The following is an 18515-nucleotide window of genomic DNA, read 5'->3' as shown; positions in this document are numbered from 1 at the left end:
TCATGGAAACAATAAAAAGATGTAGCCATGAAAAGCAGCTTACAAATAGCGACATAATTGCACTGTGTGATAATCTCATTAAGTAGGAGCATTTATTTGGTAACCTTGGTTGCAGGCAAATAAAAGCTGGTAGACTGGGCAAAGTATATTTTATCAACAGAGCAGAGAGCAGATTTCTAGTGCACAGTTGCGTATGATGACAAGTAAAAATAAAGACATAATTGCCCAAGGACTCCAATAACATTAATTTGTGCCCAGAAATAAGATAAACCACAGGGCAGCTGCTAAGATTGTGGTGGGCAGAATCAAGCTCCCTTCCTCAAAGACGTTCACACTGTCATCCCTAGAGCGGGTGGACATGTGCTACCTGGCAAAGGGGAGTTGAAGTTGAAGCTGAAATTAAGCTTGCTAATCAGATGACCTTCAAATAAAGAGATCCTGGGTCACGCGGGTGGGTCCGGTGAGTCATAGAGGTCCTCGCCTGTGGAAGAGAGAGGCCGAAGGGCGAGGTCTGGGTCAGAGAGAGATTTGGAAATGGTATTCTGCTGGCTTTAAAGATGGAGGAAGTGTCCTCAAGCCAAAGAATACAGGCAGCTTCTAGAATCTGGAAAAGGCAAGAGACACGTTCTCCCCGAGAGCCAGGCAGGTCTGCTGACCCCTCGATTTAGTCTACCGAGGCCCATTTTGGACTTCTGACCTCCAGAGCTATGAGATAACAAATTGGTATTGTTCTTGGCCACTAAGGTTGTGGAAATGTAACAGCATTAGAGAACCAATATAAAGATGTTTTCAAACAATCGTAGAATATGTATACCATCGTACCTTCAAATAAATTAAATGAGGAACAGATAAGAGTGAACTTTCCAACACCACTTCCGATCTCTACTCAACACTGAAGACTGAGGATTGGGTCTAGAAGGGACGTATTCCCTCACGTCTCATGGGGAGATTTTGTGCGGGGGGTGCTGGAAGCCTGGGACCCGTGGGGCACAGCAGCTGGGCTCCCGCAGGTAACTTTAGGGAGCAGAGACTCATGAGCCTTTGGCTAGGGAAATGCGTGAATCCACCCATGAAGAAACCTTCCTGACATCAGCAACTCTATAAATACAGCCAAGCTTTACCAAAAAAAAAAATCACATAAAAGAGCCCAAGAATGGAAACGACCTACAATGTATTGACATTAGTATATTCAATGGTAAAAACACATTCACAAAAGTTACCAAAGACCAAAATCAAGTAAAAACAGTATACGTTTCCTTACATCCTCCTCTTAACATCATGGAAGGCTGCAGGAGGGGTATGTCAGGTCTCGTTCTGCCTGCTGGACACGGCATCTTGCAGTTCTAAGTTCAGAGCCAGTGGCTGTGGTGTGCCCAGTTCCTGTCAAGCAGGGGTCTCTGCTTCTTCTCTCTGGGGTAGATGAGCACATTGTTTCTAGCTGAAACCCCAAGCATAGAGGAGAAGTTGTCAGCGTCTAGTCTTAAAAAAAAAGAACGTAGACTGAGGTCCACACTCTATATACGGAACTGGATTTGGCATCTTCCAGCAAGACAATTTTATTCAATTTCCATTTCTATTGGGTGTTTTAAATCTTGCCCCCTTGACTGTTTCCACTCTTAGTGCTCTGTATAGGCTAAAACTTAGTCCCCAACTCATTTCTGGTCCATAGATATTTTCCTTAATTTTTATTTAAAAAATTCAAGGATATCTATGTGTGTGTATACATGTGTGCATGTACATGTACTTGTATATATCCTCGTCTTTTCTAAGTATATGGCATAAAGGGCTTTTGGATGCCTCTGACCAGAAGTTTAATCTTAAATGAGGACTGGCCTCTGGCATGTCAGGCAGGGGGAAGGAATAGCTTTTTGAAAAGAATATGGAGAGTACTTTTTTATGGTTCATTAAATGGGCAAGAGATATCTTTTTGTCTTATGAATATATACAGAGCTGAAAAGTCTTGAAGATTCAGCAAAGCAGTTTTAGTAAGACCCGTCCCCATTTAAACCGGGTAGTGAAAACAAGCAAAGCCTTGAATGGTGGCCATCCAGTGTTCCATTTTGGAAGGAGTGAGACAATGATGTCTCCTATATGGATATTGAGGCATAGTAAACGAAATCAGTGTAAGACTTTTTTTTTTATAGCATATTGTATCATGAATTAATGTACATCCATCCGTAAGAGTTCTTTTGTTGGTTTCGGAAATTATTATTTTTCTCTTAAGAAATGTTCCAATGGTTCCTGAGCTCGAGAAGCATGCATCCCCTAAGACTACAGGTCTTAACCAGGAAGCTTACGTGGTCATTTCATTTCTAGTTCTACCGAGCTGTGTGGTCTACAACAATACAGCGAATCCTCTGTTATTTACATGCTCCCAGGCTACCGAAACCGCTGGTTTCTTAGTGATGCCACGGGGAAGCAGTCAGTCTGTGTGCGTGTTTGCTGGAAATTATACAACATGCCGTAGGAGTCGTTAACCCTTTGTTCATAGACGCTGCCGTTCCAAATACCTTCTCTTCCGTCTCTCCTGACTGTTCGCAACATATAAAGACATAGAAAAGTGGTTATTACTTATCAAAATGTATTTCCCAAGCAAAATGCAAAATGAACACGCCCCTGCCTTTCTGCCGTGTTTCTTTTCCCCTTTACTCAGCGAAGATGCCTTGAGCTTATGGGCTAAGCCTGCACTTTTGCACCTTGGAGCGTTTAGAGGACATTTTGAGCAGTTTCACCACTTTGAAGCTTGCTGCTTAACCCTCCCTAAGTTTTACCCTGACTGGCGGATCCACGAGGGGATTTACGAAATGTTCAGCATTTGTGTAGCACTTGCCCAGTAGAGAAGCAATCGTTTTCATACAGCAGAATTGCAAAGAAGACTTTTCCCTTTAACCTACTAAAATATGAAGGTGAAAGCTAACTTACACTAATTTTCCATTCCATGTAATTCAAATGAGCACATTTATAAGCCATATTGACGTTGGCTCTAAGTAATGATATTTGAGAGAAGAAACAGGATTTTTGGGTGACCAAGAACTTTTCAGTTTTAAGAAATAGAAAGCAAAGGGCCCCTGGGTGGCTCAGTTGGTGAAACATCAGACTCTTGATTTCTGCTCAGGTCATGATCTCATGGTTCATGAGTTCAAGCCCCACATCAGGCTCTGTGGTGACGGTGTGGAACCTGCTCGGAATTCTCTCTCCCTCTCTCTCTGCCCCCCCTCTCTCTCTCTCATGAATGAATGAATGAATGAATAAATAGAATTAGAAATCAACTCTGGTTAAATCAAGGACAGAGGGGTTTTTTCCAAGGCTGTGATTTAGACAAAGAAATGAAAGAGGAAATGGAATCGGCAGGTGCAGTCTCCCTGGGGTGTGCTGACCTTGAGTGTCCCTCCACTCCAGGTCACCATTCCAGGGCTAGAGGGGTGATCATTCTGGTTTGGTTCACATGCACCCGATGAGGAGAGAGTTCCTGAAAAAGCTATTACCAAAAGAAGGGGCAATGGATGATAGATTGCAAAAATCCAAATATTCCTTTCAGTAAATGGTCAGGTTTCAACAGAGAAGAGGAATAATCATGAAAGCAATTCAGAGTCATATGTTTTTACTTTGGAAAGTAATTTTCCATTAAATCACCATGGATTTTAGAATCAAAAGGAGTTTAAAAAAGAAATTACGTTCAATTCAACAATGTAGTTACTTACGCTGCCCCAAGGCAATAAGAAGACGGTATGTAAGAGACGTCGCACATTTTCATGGATCTGAGATAAAGAACATTTAAACTACTGTACCTTGTAATATTTATTCAAATTGGCTTCAGTGAGACAGATGGCACATAGACCAAGAACTGCCTTAAGAATCATAAAGAAAAAGGAAGGATGCCTGGCAATAACTAAGTTATAGGAAAGCGGCGAGTGGCAGCTATTTTTTCTATTGAAATGTCTGGCTTTATTTAGACTCCTATGGATTAATCTGGGGGAGATAATAACACGTAAGGAAAATTAATAGGAAGCTATCATAATAAATGAGTATTATTCAACTATGCTTCAAAGAAAAAAATAAAGTGCATTCTCCTGTAAAAAAGATGAATATTAAAGTGGAAGGGATCTCATGAGATAAGAGTCTAATAGTCCACACTAATGCTTTCAATCAGGGAAGAGCAGCTTTGGAGGCAGAATGTGAAGAGTGGATTGAATGCCAGAATCTCATTTTCCTTGTGTATTTTAACACCCAGATCCCAGAACAGTTGTTGTCACATTGTAGGCATGCAATAAAAAATGCACTGAAAATTAATAAAATAATCAAGGGAAGATCACTGAAGCACAAAATGCTAGGGATCTAAGGGCGAAATTCTAGTCCCATTACTGAGACTAGCTTGTATGACCACTGTAACCTTGAACTTTTCCAGGACTAGTTGTTAGACAAGGAAGTTGAATTAGATCACCTCTGAGTTTTTTTCAGAGAAGTTTAAAAATAAGCAGCAGGGTTCTCCAGCAACTCTCTTAAATACCAAATGTCATCAGGCACAAGCAAGTTCAAAGCAAGCTTGAAAAAACAGGAGAACAGAAAACCTTCTCTCCCCTTCTCCATCCAGGCATGGTCCCACTTTCCTCCCTCCACTGCTCATAGCAAAGAGTAATATGTTAATGGATGGGGGTTTGAATCAAGGACACTTCAACAGTGGACTTTTGAAAATTAAAGTGGCTGATGTGGATACTCTGGGTAGAGAGCTCTGTCCAACAGTTGTGTCTCTGAAAATCCCTCACTCTAGCTAAGCGTGTTTGCATCTTTTCATTTCTTCTTCCTAACTCTGCAGGACAGAAAGTCTCCAGTAGCCACATTTTCCTTTGAATATGGGTCGCATTTTCCCATTTCTTTGTATGTCTAGTAATTTTGGATCGTTTCTTGGTCATTGTAACTTATGACATAGACACTATCCTGTTACATTCCTCGACAGTTATTGATTTTTTGTTTGTTTGTTTTTTTGTTTTTATAGGCAATTAACTTGATTGGACTCAAACTCCAAACTCTGCCTCTCTCCACAATGGGGTGCAACCCAAATCTCTGTTCCGATCCTGCAACCTTAGCTGCGTGGCTCGTGGTCAGCCTGCACACAAGTGGCTCGGGGTGAACAGAAGCTTTGTGTAGAGTTTGTATCCCAAATCTGAAGCTCTCCCTCTGCCACCCTCCTTTTAGTGATTTTCCCCAATAACTTTTTAGCTCCTGTAGTTGCCCCATACTCCGTCCTCTGTTTCCTCAAGCCTGTACGTTTCTACGTGAGTTTTAGCACTTCATAGGCAACTGACTGAGACCTGCTCTCGGGCGAAAAGCTACCAAAAACGGGGAAACTCGAACTTCGCACAAAACCAGTCTGTTTTTTCCACATGCCCAGCCCTCCAGCATTTGCCTCCCTTTGGCAAATCTCTAGTTTCCCCAAAGTGTTGTTTTTATATTTTGTCCAGAGTTTATGTAAAAATCTTCAGGAGAGTTAGTCCCGTCTGAGGCATTTGACCAGAACGAGGTGGGAAACTGCCGAGGCAAATAAGGAATAAAGATTTCAGAGTCGAGATGAAGTAAAAGTTTGGTAAGAGTGGAGGGGGAAAGCTCTCCTTCCCTCTCCAAAATGGAGATGTGCCTATGTTTTGTGTATTTGAACTTGCTCAGATCAAGCCTCCAGTTACTGGGCTTTTGTCCTGTTATCAACAGGAAGTAAGATCAAGAAGAAGACATTGCCGGGAGAACCAGGTTTCCTCAGAAATTCCATGGGGAATGCCGCCCAGGTCTGGAAGGTCTATGGATCAGAGAAAATGGAAGTGGTGTGGCTATCCCTAAACCAGAAAAAGTGGAAGAACCATCTCTTGATGTAGCATGCCTGGCATCACCCTTTGTGTCTCCCGGAACACACACCTTCAAGGGCTGTCCGAAAAGTCAGACCTTTACAGGCTTCACTAGTTGTGCTTAGAATTGAAGCGACTGGCTTCTAGACTCCTAATAAGCAATGATTATCTGCATTTTCTTTTTCTCTCTCCGAGGGAAAAAAAAAACCCACTTCATATTAGGAAGTCAGTCCCCTACCTTTGCTTTTTACTTTTGCTCTGTTAGCTTTTGTTTGCTTAAATTTTTTTTTTAATGTCTATTTATTTTTGAGACAGAGACAGAGCATGAACGGAGGAGGGGCAGAGAGAGAGGGAGACAAAGGATCTGAAGGGGGCTCCACAATGACAGCAGAGAGCCTGACGTGGGGCTCCAACTCACGACCTGAGCCAAAGTCGGGTGCTCAACCAACTGAGCCCCCCCAGGCACCCCCTCCTTCTCACTCTTAAGCAGAGGGTCACAGGCCACTACAGATGAGTTCGGTTTAGCCAGATGTAGAGAGAAGAATGAGCCCCTAGTCATTAGCCGTATAACTTTTAGGCTAAACCAGGACATTTTTGGCAGGACAATTAACATACACAGAATGTTTTGAACAAATGTGACATGTGACCCCCACTGATTCGGTGCATCTCTATTTCTCCTTTCCCACCCTTCACTGGAGCAGGCTGGGGCCCTCAACTCAGTATATTTAGCTCGTCTCTGCGATAGCTCTGGTTGGGGGACCCTGTCTCTGCGTAGGTGCTTGAGAGTTTTATTTTCTTACCTTTGCCGTGTCACGACCCTCTGTAGACCTCACGCCTGTACAGACCCCTGACCCCTTTCCTATGATCTTTCTCTCTGCAAGGCTAATAAGAATTTTCCCCAGGAATGCAGCTCTTAATTTATTTCCAGGACCAAGGAGGCTGAAAATCTGAGTCGAATGCAATCCCACCTTTAAAAACCTCTCCCCTAATCATTTACCAGGGACAACTGGTGCACATTCATATCTTTATCATAAGGTGAAAAACCATGAATCTAAGGCACAGACAACAGGTGTGAAATTGAATTTATTGTCTCCAATGATTCCCACGGGGGTATTGCCATCCAAGCAACCTGGGGACCATTGCATTTCTCAGTTGTGGGTCTATATTTACTCCGTAATATCCGCCAGGACTGTTAAATATAATCCTCAGTCATCTTTGATAGAGCCCAGGATATTTTATAATTTAAGCGAAGAAAAATTATTCTTTAATTTTGCTCTGTAAACACATTGCAAAGTGAGATCCAATGTCTCAGTAATTTGCATACATTCATAATTTCATTTTGGCGTTTTATCTTTTCATTTTGTGGTGGCAACATACCCACTACCACAGAAATGAACAAAATGCTTTTATGCTTGAAAATGTAAAATCCCATCATAGTAACAGTATTTTACAAATGCATCCAGTTAGAATATTCATGCTAACCAGTGTGCATTCCACTCCAGTTCCGTATTGACTTCCTAATTATACTATTTCAATCGAATTATTTTACTTTTGAATTTTTACAGGATATCAGTTTAAAACCTATTTATTCGGAAGGGGCATTGAAAAGCCTTCAAATTCTTCTTAGGCAGCTGTACTTTGGACTGAACTTTTAACTGAGTACCTTTCCCGCTGGATTTTACTGCAGACGTGAGGGTGAGGGTTACGAGCCTTGGTGATGTGAACAGAACGCCCAGGAACGCATGGAACATTCTTCTTCTGGCAGATGTGGGTCCCCCCCCCCAATGCCTTATGTTCGGGGGACTCACACATTCAGGTTATCTGCTCGGCTCTGTGGACCTTCTGCTTAACCCTCTCCTATCGACGTTCATTTACTATTCTGAAGAGACAGATGGGCCGAGAGGCAGGATTTTCTAAAACGATTTGAGCAAAGTCGCGAATAGAGCTGGAGGCAGAAACCAGGCAGCCGAGCTGGTCTCGGGTTCCTTCTCGGCTTCCGAAGCTCAGGATTATCTCCAGTCTCACCAGTGGGAATTGGGAGGCAGGGCCATGTTCCTGTCCAGAGCTCAGGTTTGGGGCCAGATTCCCTGAACCTAATCACGGACTCCACCCTTGACTCCGTAGCTGGCCCCGCATGATGTGAAGAAGCCGTGGTTTCTTCCTCTATCAAACAGGACTTCTTCAAGCATCGCACTGCGCGAAAATGCGCTTCAATAAGGTGATGAATATTACAGCTCAGTGCCTGCCGTAGAGTAGTGAGAGGCCGCATGGAAAGTGGACCGTGACCACACTGCATATTCAAACAGAACTCTGAGCCACACCTGCCCCGATCGGCTCAGGAAACCGACCACTATCTATGTCACGGGCCCAGGAAGCCGGCCTGCTCTCTGTTAAGTCAGGAAGTCAGACTCTGGTGTCTGGGGAGCAATCCAGGAAGCCACACAATAACTCCTGTAAAACCCGGCTCGGAAAGGGCAGCGTCCCCACTTTCTGCCCTGCGTCTAATTTAGGACCAGCCGAAGTGAGCCAAATACGCTCCCTGGCCAATCCCCCGGGAGCCTGCACCCAGCGTCCCCGCACCGACAGCCTGCCATCGAGGCGGCCCTGAGCTGCGTCTTTCCCCCCATAAGCCTTTCCCAGCCCTGTGCCTGCCGGTGAGCCCCTGCCTCACTCCAGGAACGCTGGCCGACTCCCTGGCTAACGGCAATCCCTGAGTAGCCTCCGCTTTCCTCATTTGGCTGGTCTTCCCGTCTTTCCACAGTATCATTCAGCGAGTGGTATGAGTCATAAAAACAATAAAATAATTATTGAATTAAATATGAGATCAATGAATCATCAAGTAATGTATCTCCAGAAGACTCAGACGTAATTTCTCTTAATTTCAATGGAAGCATTATTGATCGTCTCTCCTTACATTCATTTTATTTTGCCGAATCTTGATTTTCTTAGTAAATTATTCATGGGTGGTATGCCAGCTTTACGTCCCCTGCTTATTGGTGTGCAGGCCGGTTAACTTTAAAGTGATTTGCGGCTCTCTTTCTAAGATCACCAGGGCCAGTAATTCTAACGCACTGTCTGAGACAGCCACACACAGGAGGGGACAGTGGCTTTCACAGCAGACTCGGTCCTGTCTCTGGCTTCTGCTGATCTTTCAGACTTGTCACAATACTCAGGAGGAAATTGCTTTGGGCTCTTGAATGTGTTCTTCAGAAAGCTCATAGATTTCTTGGCTTAGTCCCCTGCAGTTGTAGACTTGTATACAAATTGATCCTTTGATGATTCATTCCAGTATTTTTAATGGGTATTGAATTTGAGCTATTCATGTCTAGATTTCTGATTTCCTTTCAGAATTTGTTCCTCTTATGTGAAGAAAATGCACTCGTTTTCTGTGCTTTATCAATCCCTTGGATCCTACGTGCTCTTACAATAACTGCTGAAACCCAGTAATTACATCTGTGCAGTCCATTCTTAGAGGGTCGGGGTTATCCTACTCATAAATGTTCAGTTGGGCCTCACCGAGACATCTCAGCAACACTGTGCAGGTGAAACACAGACACGCACGTTCCAGAAGATGCGTCACATCTCACCCTTTCTATTCTGCAACTCCCCTGCCCCAGAAACGACCAGAATCTGTAGGACCAGATCTCTGACCTCTGACCAACCGTAATGTACAACCCCTTATGAAAAGATGATCAAGGAACAGGTTGGTTACCATGTAATCTGTAACACAAGCCTCTTCTGCCCCTAAACCCAGGGGAAAACAGGAGGCAAAAAAATCCTAAATCTCTGAATGCGGTTTCAATAGTGTCGATTAAATGCGACTACTTTATGGCGGGAATTTAGTTACATTGTTGTTCTTAACAATGGGTGGTCTGGCACAGAGCTAGTTAGAAGTGAAAGTAATGTCGCCTGTAATTTTGCTGTGAATTTCAGCCTGGATAGACGCTGTTTCAGTAGAGGGAGTCCTGGTCAGTGGGGAGACAGATGGCACACTTCAGGAACCGTGGGAGGCAGGGATGAACTTGAGATACTTGAAGAGAACTGTCGCTATGTATTTCTTTTTGTATGATCCAAAATATAGGAAAGTAAAGGAAGGGGGATGAGGCTCATTTCATTGGGTTTAAGCTTCTGCAACAGGAGGAAAATAATAGTGGAAAAGGAGTTATGGGAGAAAAGAACTTAGCACCAACGTCTATACGTTTAAATCACTTAGCCTTCATTTCTGCCACTAAATTACCATCCAAAGGCCTAAGATCTCCTATCATTCATGTAAGGAATACGGGCTATCCTTAGAAACCAGCAAATTGCTTGTCAACATGAAAACTGGCCTGGTCAGAGAGTTCCAGAAGTTATCAGTATTTCTAAATATTTTAAAGACAGAATAAATTGGTTGTCTTAAGGGACTGTGTGCAAGGGCATAGCAGCAAAGCTGAAAGCATGCTCACGGAGGGACCGGAGAGAGGGAGAGAGAGTGAGGGAGGTAAAAGCAAGATGTCTCAGCCCCACCCAGGAGAAAACGTGCTTGTTCTGGGGTGTCTTCTCTCCAGCAGTCTGTGGGCTAGAATACGGGCACAATCTCACCTGATCGTATCAGCAGCGCATGCGGAAGAAAGAATATACACACCGTCAAAGACTGAAAACAGATTTATCTCCTGATGGGCAATTATGTGATATGACCCGGAACGTTGCTTTAAAAATTCAAATTTGTCATCGAGGGGGGCACCTGTGGGGGTGAGCACTGGGTGTCGTACATAAGTGACGAATCACTGGGTTCCGCTCCTGAGGCCAAGACTACACTGTATGTTAACGAACTTGAACTGAAATAAATGAACTTCAAAAAACTGAAAAATTTCTGGCATTGATAGAGAGTACAAAGCTGAAGAAATGCCACGAAGAGAGAGTGAACAGATTTGTTTGGTATCTGCAAAGAGTACACGTTCATTCTTCTACATCAGGACTTCGAAGTCAGCTACGTGCAGACTCCTGCGAGCATAGTTCTCTGACGGCTGGAAGCTGTGTGTTACTGTACCTGTGCACATTGTATTTGATTTTTTTGTTGCAGCTGCACCTGACTTATTTTTTCCCCACACTGCGGCTGGCTTGTAGGATCCATGTGTGCTGTAAGGAGGAGTCCCCAAACGAACAGTTGACCATGTGGCAATCACAGAGGAAGAGGTACCCATTTAACGTAGGTGGAAGAATTCTTCCCCAGACAGAAGTCAACTGAAACCAGCCTAAGGGAAAAGAGACTGTAATGGCTCATAGAGCAGAGGAATCTCTCGCTTCAGGCATGGCTGCATCCAGGAGCTTGGGCATTGTGGGTCCCTCTGTCCAGGCATGGCTGCATCCAGGAGCTTGGGCATTGTGGGTCCCTCTGTCTTTCCAGCTCTCATCTCTTGTGCCTTCTGAAGGGCCATTCTCCTCAGGACGTCTCTCTTCCTATCACAGCCAAGTGGCCTTTGGCCAGCCGGAGACCTCCCTGGTCTATGGTGCACGTGTGTAAAACGGGGTTAATAATTCTTGACCCAAAGGGGTTTATAAGTGCTGAGTGAGACCCTGCAGATAAAGAACCCAACACAGCACGGGCTGCAGGACCAGTGAAGAATCTAATTCGGGACCAGCACACGGCAGAGGTATTTTTGTGTTTGTAATAATTGTCATCTGACCTGCCCGGAGTCCCCGAGGTCCTGTAGAGAAACGGGACACGGTTCTGATTGCAGGGCTTCAGGAAAATGCGCTTTCTGGTGATGAACACAGACAGCATCGAAGGAAATGGCGACGCAATGGCCAAAGCCCCGTACAAAGGAGTGAGCACTCCTCATGGTTTCTGTCTGTCACCGCCCTCTGCCCCTCTCTCTTGTGCCCCTTCTCTCCCGGCTCACCCCCTCCGCCGTACTCACCACGGTGCCCAGTGAGCACAGTAATGGCAGCCCAGAGACGGGATGGAAGTTTTCCTCCCGGGGCCCATCTGACGACCCTGTGAGCTCTCTGACACGCCAGCCACCCCTCCAGATCCCCTCGTCCCCTTGGCTTTGTGAATATTACAAGCTTCACGTATCCTTTACTCATATCCAGGGCTAATATTAACTATTTACAAATGACATGTAACTATATCCTCACCAGCACTGGAGGGAATTACAGATGACTCTGAGACTGGGGTACCTGATATTCGTCACCCCCTTTCCATTTCTAAGGGAACTCTGACTTTGTGTGGATAGCCACAAGTCTGGCTACAGATCTCCATTTCCTAGGCGTCCGTCCAGCTGTTAGTGGCTGTGTGGTAGTTCTGTCTCGTAAGTCATAAACAAATTGTCCTGGGTTGAACTTTTTTTTAACGTTTACTGATTTTTTAGAGAGAAACGGAGAGGGAGAGAGAGAGGGAGACACAGAATCCGAAACAGGCTCCAGGCTCTGAGCCGTCAGCACAGAGCCCAACGCGGGGCTTGAACTCAGGAGATCATGACTAGAGCTGAAGTCGGACGTTCAGCCGACTGAGCCACCCGGGTGCCCTGTCCTGGGTGGAACTTTTAAGGAAACCACCGTTTTGTCTGAGAAAAAGGGAAAAGGCTTAGCCGGTACAGTGTTTGGCCCTCCCTCTCATTGTTGCTGCCTGGAATGCAGATGTGGTTTCTAGAGGCACAGCAACCATCATGTGAGCATGAGGAGAAGAGCCATGCACTGAGGATGGTGAGGCAGGGAGTGGGAGGAGCTTGGTGGCCTGGGGGACAGTTTGGAGATACTCTTTCCATTCAGGATACGCATACCTCTAAACTTCATTTATCTGAAGGAAAGGGGATTAGAGAATTAACTTCATCAAGCTTATGTTACTTGTAGCTGAAGAACAACCCTAAGCAATACTGAGTCGGAATTATTCCAAGGGATAATGGAATACCAGGAGTCTTAGTAAACAGCACGAAAGACGCCAACAAGAATGGGGCCATGGGCACTTCTGAAAGAAAATTAGAAAAAGTAACCCATACACACACACACACACACGCACACACACACACACACACAGAGGCACATGGTTATCTTGTTTTATTTTGGAATTTGATCACCGGGCAGTAGGACTTTATGTTGGACAACTTTTTTAAAATATCAGAATAGTATACTGTTCTCCTCATTCCATTTTTTTTTTAAAGTAAAAACAGGAAAGATGATGTTAACATTTTCCCAGGAAAGTTGTGTAAGTGCCCAAATTGGAACCAGCACCCTGGAGGTTTTCTTTATGGGCTTATGGCTGGATCTGATGACTTGCTATGTTGCCCTGTTATTGGAAAATTGCAAGGATCAGTGAACACTGATAACTGAAGCATGAAACGGAGGCCGATTTTACCTGATTTGTAAATTTGGGCAATTGCTGTTGGAGACGGTAAATGTCTAACCCCCAGCCCTCCCCTGCTACTGGAACCAGCCAGCAGAGTTCATGAGATATAAATGAGCTGGTTTGTATGAATAGGAGACTTTGCACCTGTTTAATGTTGTTATCTTAAGTCATCAGTGCGATCTGACCGCACGGATTGTGCCCCCACCGTGGGAGAATCATGCAGGGGTTTCACTCTGATGATGGACCAGTGTGGATCTTACTGGAAACAATGTGGGACACACAGAGTGTGCCTTCTCTCTTTACTGACACTCACGCCTTCTCTAGGCTGTGGAGGCAGAACGTGCCACATCTGAGGGAGGGGATTCTGTGTCCTGACTCTTCCCTTGCTGTCAAAGCTCACGGGAAAAGAGAAACGTGCAAAATAAAAAGCAGAAGGGCATGAAGGTGGACAATGAGTAAATGGCAAACACAAAAATGTTAAAACCCTGAAAAGACCTGAAAGAAAAGCTATTGAAACCATGTTGACTTCTGGTGGGCGGGGGTGGGGTGGGGCTCTTAAATAACAGATTTATTTATTAAAAAAAATTTTTTTTAATGTTTTTATTTATTTTTGAGACAGAGAGAGACAGAGCGGGAGCAGGGGAGGGGCAGAGAGAGAGGGAGACACAGAATCCGAAGCAGGCTCTGGGCTCCGAGTGGTCAGCACAGAGCCCGACGCAGGACTCGAACCCACGAACTGTGAGATCATGACCTAAGCGGAAGTCGGACGCTCGACCGACTGAGCCACCCAGGCGCCCCAGTGACAGGTTTATTTAAAACAGCAGTTCAAGACATGAAGTAACCCTTCAGAGAGGTTAAGCCTTTCAGGAAATCTCCTAAGAGCTGGTGTTTGAACGATTGCATCTGGCTGATGTCAACTCAGAAGGAAAAGTAAACGGGACCCCAAGGTCATCTTTATTCATTCCTCTGAAAACAAGGATGGAAGAGTTAAAACAAATACAGTTGTTACTTTGGAGCTGTTTCTTGTACAAAGTTTCTAAAAAACGGATTGCAGGCAGGGCACCTGGGTGGCTCAGTCTGTTAAGCATCTGACTTTGGCTCAGGGCTCAGGTCATGATCTTGCTGTTCCTTCACAGGTTCGAACCCTGCGTCGGGCTCCTTGCTGTCAGCACAGATCCTGCTTTGGATCCTCTGTCTCCCTCTCTCTTCCCCTCCTCTGCCTTGCACATGCTTTCTCTCGAAAATAAATAAACATTCAAAAAGTTAAACAGTGCATTGCAGGCTCCTAAATGATCGCCGTCACCTAAACGGACTTTGGTCAAACTATCTGGAAAATTTAAAATGACAGATAACGCAACAATAATCACCTTTTAAAATAGCGACTGTCTCAACTTGGGTTTCCCGAGGCAGATGCTGAGATGATGTTCAGATGCAAGATGTTCATCCGAGTGACCACCTGTGAAGGGAAAGGGGAGGGTCCAGGATTGCACAGAGGGGAGAGTGACATGTGATGCTGCCTGACCAACACACCGCCTTGGCAGGGGTCCTAGGAGTGGGGTAACTGGCCCAGTCGTGCTGCCCAGGGCTGAATGGGCCCGGTGTTCACCACCTCCCTGGATGCGGGTGCCCAGGGAAGGGCATGGCCGTGGATGAGGCAGCGCCCTGATGCTGGGGTGGACCCTCAGAGGACCTAGAACCACAGCAGGTGTCCTTCGAACACACTCTCTGCCTCTGGGCAGCAACCTTCCTTGAAGGGGGATGTGGGTGCTGCATCTTTGTGCCCACGGAAGTGAAATATGCAAGGTTAACATTTTCAACAGTGTGAATTCCCCTTGCTTTACATTAACCAACTGTTTATTTTTTTATTTTTAAAAATTGTTTGAATGTCTATTTATTTTTGAGAGAGAGATAGAGAGAGTGCAGGCAGAGGAGGGCAGAGAGAGAGAGGAGACACAGAATGTGAAGCAGGCTTCAGGCTCTGAGCTGTCAGCACAGAGCCTGATGTGGGGCTTTGAACCCATGAACTATGAGATCACGACCTCAGCTGAAGTCGAATGCTTAACTGACTGAGCCAGCCAGGTGCCCCTAACCAACTGTTTAGAAGCCAGTGTGCCCTGGGGCCACCTGGGTGGCTCAGTCGGTTAAGCGTCTGACTTCGGCTCAGGTCATGATCTCACAGTTTGTGAGTTCGAGCCCCGCGTCAGTCTCTGTGCTGACAGTGCAGAGTCTGCTTGGGATTCTCCCTCTCTCCCACTCTCTCTGCACCCTGCCCACTCCCCCGGACCCATGCTTTTTCTCTCTCTCAAAATAAATAAATAAACTTAAAAAAATTAAAATAAAGGCAAGTGTGCCCTAAAGATCTCTCTCTCTCTCTCTCTCTCTCTCTCTCTCTCTCTCTCTCTCTCACACACACACACACACACACACACACACACCTGTTGGAACTAATACACAAATTCAGCAAAGTGGCAAGATACAAAATCAATATCCTCAAATCACTTACATTTCTATGTACCAACAATGAACAATCTGTAAAGGAAATCAAGAAAACAATTTCCTTTGCTATAGCATATAAATATTCCCACACCCAATGATTCCAGTGTTGGACGACAGGGAGGGTTTTTCCATACCACCACCACGTAATTCTCCCACGCCAGCTGGGTGTCCTACAGTTGAACTTAATTCTGACCCTATCGACTCTTATTTGTTAGGGCATGTAGAGCGATAGCACCAAGGTCAGGGTTTGGGAAGACTTCCCAGGTGACTTTGTAGGGGACTGGGAGGGAGTGTGGAGGCAGGAAGGCTGGGAGGAGGCAGGGAGGCTGGAGGTCAGAGGCCTCTTCTAGACAGCAGGTGGAGGGAGCTGGGGTGAGGGCAGCCACCTGACAAGAGCTGAAAACTATCCCTTGTTTAGTGCAGATTTCTGCGTATCATTGCTTCTTAGCACTTAGATTACGTAACTGTAAAGGAAGCGTCCATGTTAGACGGTCCTGGGCACTGGGGGCTGATGCGACGGCCCTGCTGTTCATTTCTGCAGCCTGCCCCCCACCATCCAATAATGTCCCCACCTGAGACCAGCAGGAGGCACAGAGGGACACTCATCAAAGGGACAGGTCCACCCGAGTGGGAGAGATTAGAAGCACCTCCCAGTTCACTGTAAAGTGAGACCACAATCTCCTTGCCTCGAAGACTGACTGAAATCAATAACCAATAACTCCGAGCTTCATTGAGAAGCAATAGAGTGTCCTAGAATGAACCAGTAAGACACTCAGTCTGAGAAAGACCATAATTCATGGCCCTACTTCTGCCTACCCGGCCCCAAGGCTGATGCTGACATTACATTAGTGATGATATTGTATTTTTACTTGATTATAGTTTGAAGATATAACTCAATAGCAGGATACAGACTAAGAATAATATATGATCTGGGTACATTCCTTTTTCAACAGAACTCTTTTCACAGATTTGTTTCCGTTTTAAAGACTTTACAAACCAACAAGGAGGTGACAAAATGATAGAAAGATGGACAAAGAATGAAATGCGAATTCAGAAAGTACAAAAACACAGTCATATGTATCTACTGGGATTCACGGTGTAAAACTCCACTTTTTACTCACCATGTTGATCAAGACAAGAGGGAAAGGTAATGTCAAATGTATGGAAACAATCTCCCTTTAGTAGAAATGCAAACTAGCACATTTTGGGGGTAGTTGGGAATATCTTTGGAAAGCCCTAAAATTTTGCTTGGCATTTAATCTACATCGTCTGTCTCCATGCGAACAGCAGAATTCCATACGGAGCAGGTGGCAAACCGGAAAAGCTACTGTCTTATGGGATGCAGGCCAACACTATCCCTTGCTCAGTTTCTGGCAGGACAAATGGAGTAGAATATGATGTCACTTACTTATTAACATTGTGAATGAAGGAGCGGGATCAACTTTAGGGGGAAGATCCAAAAACATTCACTGGATGTAGCTATAGGGGGATCACTGGATGCTTCCAGACAGGGTTTCAACCACATGTCTGGGGGAGAGAGATGAGAGAGTCAAGGAGTGGGTTGAGGTGGTGGTGAGGAAGTGAGAGAGCGAAAGTAGCAGGATTTTAAGGAAGTTTATGGTGGAGAAAACGAGCCCTGTGAGTAAAGGAGGAACATACAGTGTCAAGGGCTTTATTTTTTAGGATATCCTTGAGTAATTCTTTTTTTCTTTTTAATCTTTTTAATGTTTATTTATTTTTGAGAGAGACAGAGGCAGAATGTGACTGGGGCAGGGGCAGAGCGCAAGAGGGAGACACAGAATCCGAAGCAGGCTCCAGGCTCCGAGCTGTCAGCACAGAGCCCGCCGCGGGGCTCGAACTCACGAGCCGTGAGATCATGACCCGAGCTGAAGTCGGTCGCTCAACCGACTGAGCCATCCAGGCGCCCCTCCTTGAGCAATTCTTAATGCTAATGAGTAGACAAAGAAGATGAGGTTGAATATACACAAGGAAGAAGATAATTGATAGGTCAGGGTGCCTAGGAATTGAGAGGTGGTCCATACCACCTGAGCTGTATTGATCCTTGCTTCCAGTTAACAAGGCAGAAGAAAGAAATGATGAATGAAAATACAGGCAGGAATGTATAATTGCTAATACAAGTCTGAGGCCAATCAACGGCTAATTGAAGGGGAATGTTGGAACACACACACACACACACACACACACACACACTGGAATATTACTCAGCCATAAAAAGAACAAAATCTTGCCATTTGCAACAACGTGAATGGAGCTGGAGAGTATTCCGCTAAGTGACATAAGTCAGTCAGAGGAAGACAAATACTACATGATTTCACTCGTATGTGGGAGTTAAGAAACAAATAAGCAAAGGGGAAAAAGAGAGAGAGGCAAACCCAGAAAAATACTCTTAATTATAGAGAACAAACTGATGGTGTCCAGAGGGGAGGTGGGTGGGGGATGGGTTAAGTAAGTAATGGGGATGGAGGCGTGTACTTGTCGTGATGAGCACAAGGCGATGTATGGAAGTGTTGAATCACTATATACACTATATACACCAGAGACTAATGTAACACTGTATGTATGTTAACAAACCGGAATGTAAGTATAAACTGAAAAAAAAATATACATCCTTACATATTACTCTGTAAAAGCTTTATTGTTTCTCTGTCACTTAGATCTGGAATCTACTTGGACTTGATCTTTGTCTACGGTATGAAGTTTAAGCCAATATATTTTTTTCCATGTGAATATCCACTTGACCCATCATGATTTATTCAAAACACTGTTCGTTCTCCTACCGTGGGTAGATCTCCTTTCATATTTTATGCTTTTGTTGCCCTGTATTTTGATTCTCTAGG

This window comes from Panthera leo, chromosome A1 (assembly GCF_018350215.1).
Source record: "Panthera leo isolate Ple1 chromosome A1, P.leo_Ple1_pat1.1, whole genome shotgun sequence".
In the NCBI taxonomy this organism is placed as follows: domain Eukaryota; kingdom Metazoa; phylum Chordata; class Mammalia; order Carnivora; family Felidae; genus Panthera; species Panthera leo.
Note: the sequence above shows the minus strand (reverse complement) of the source record.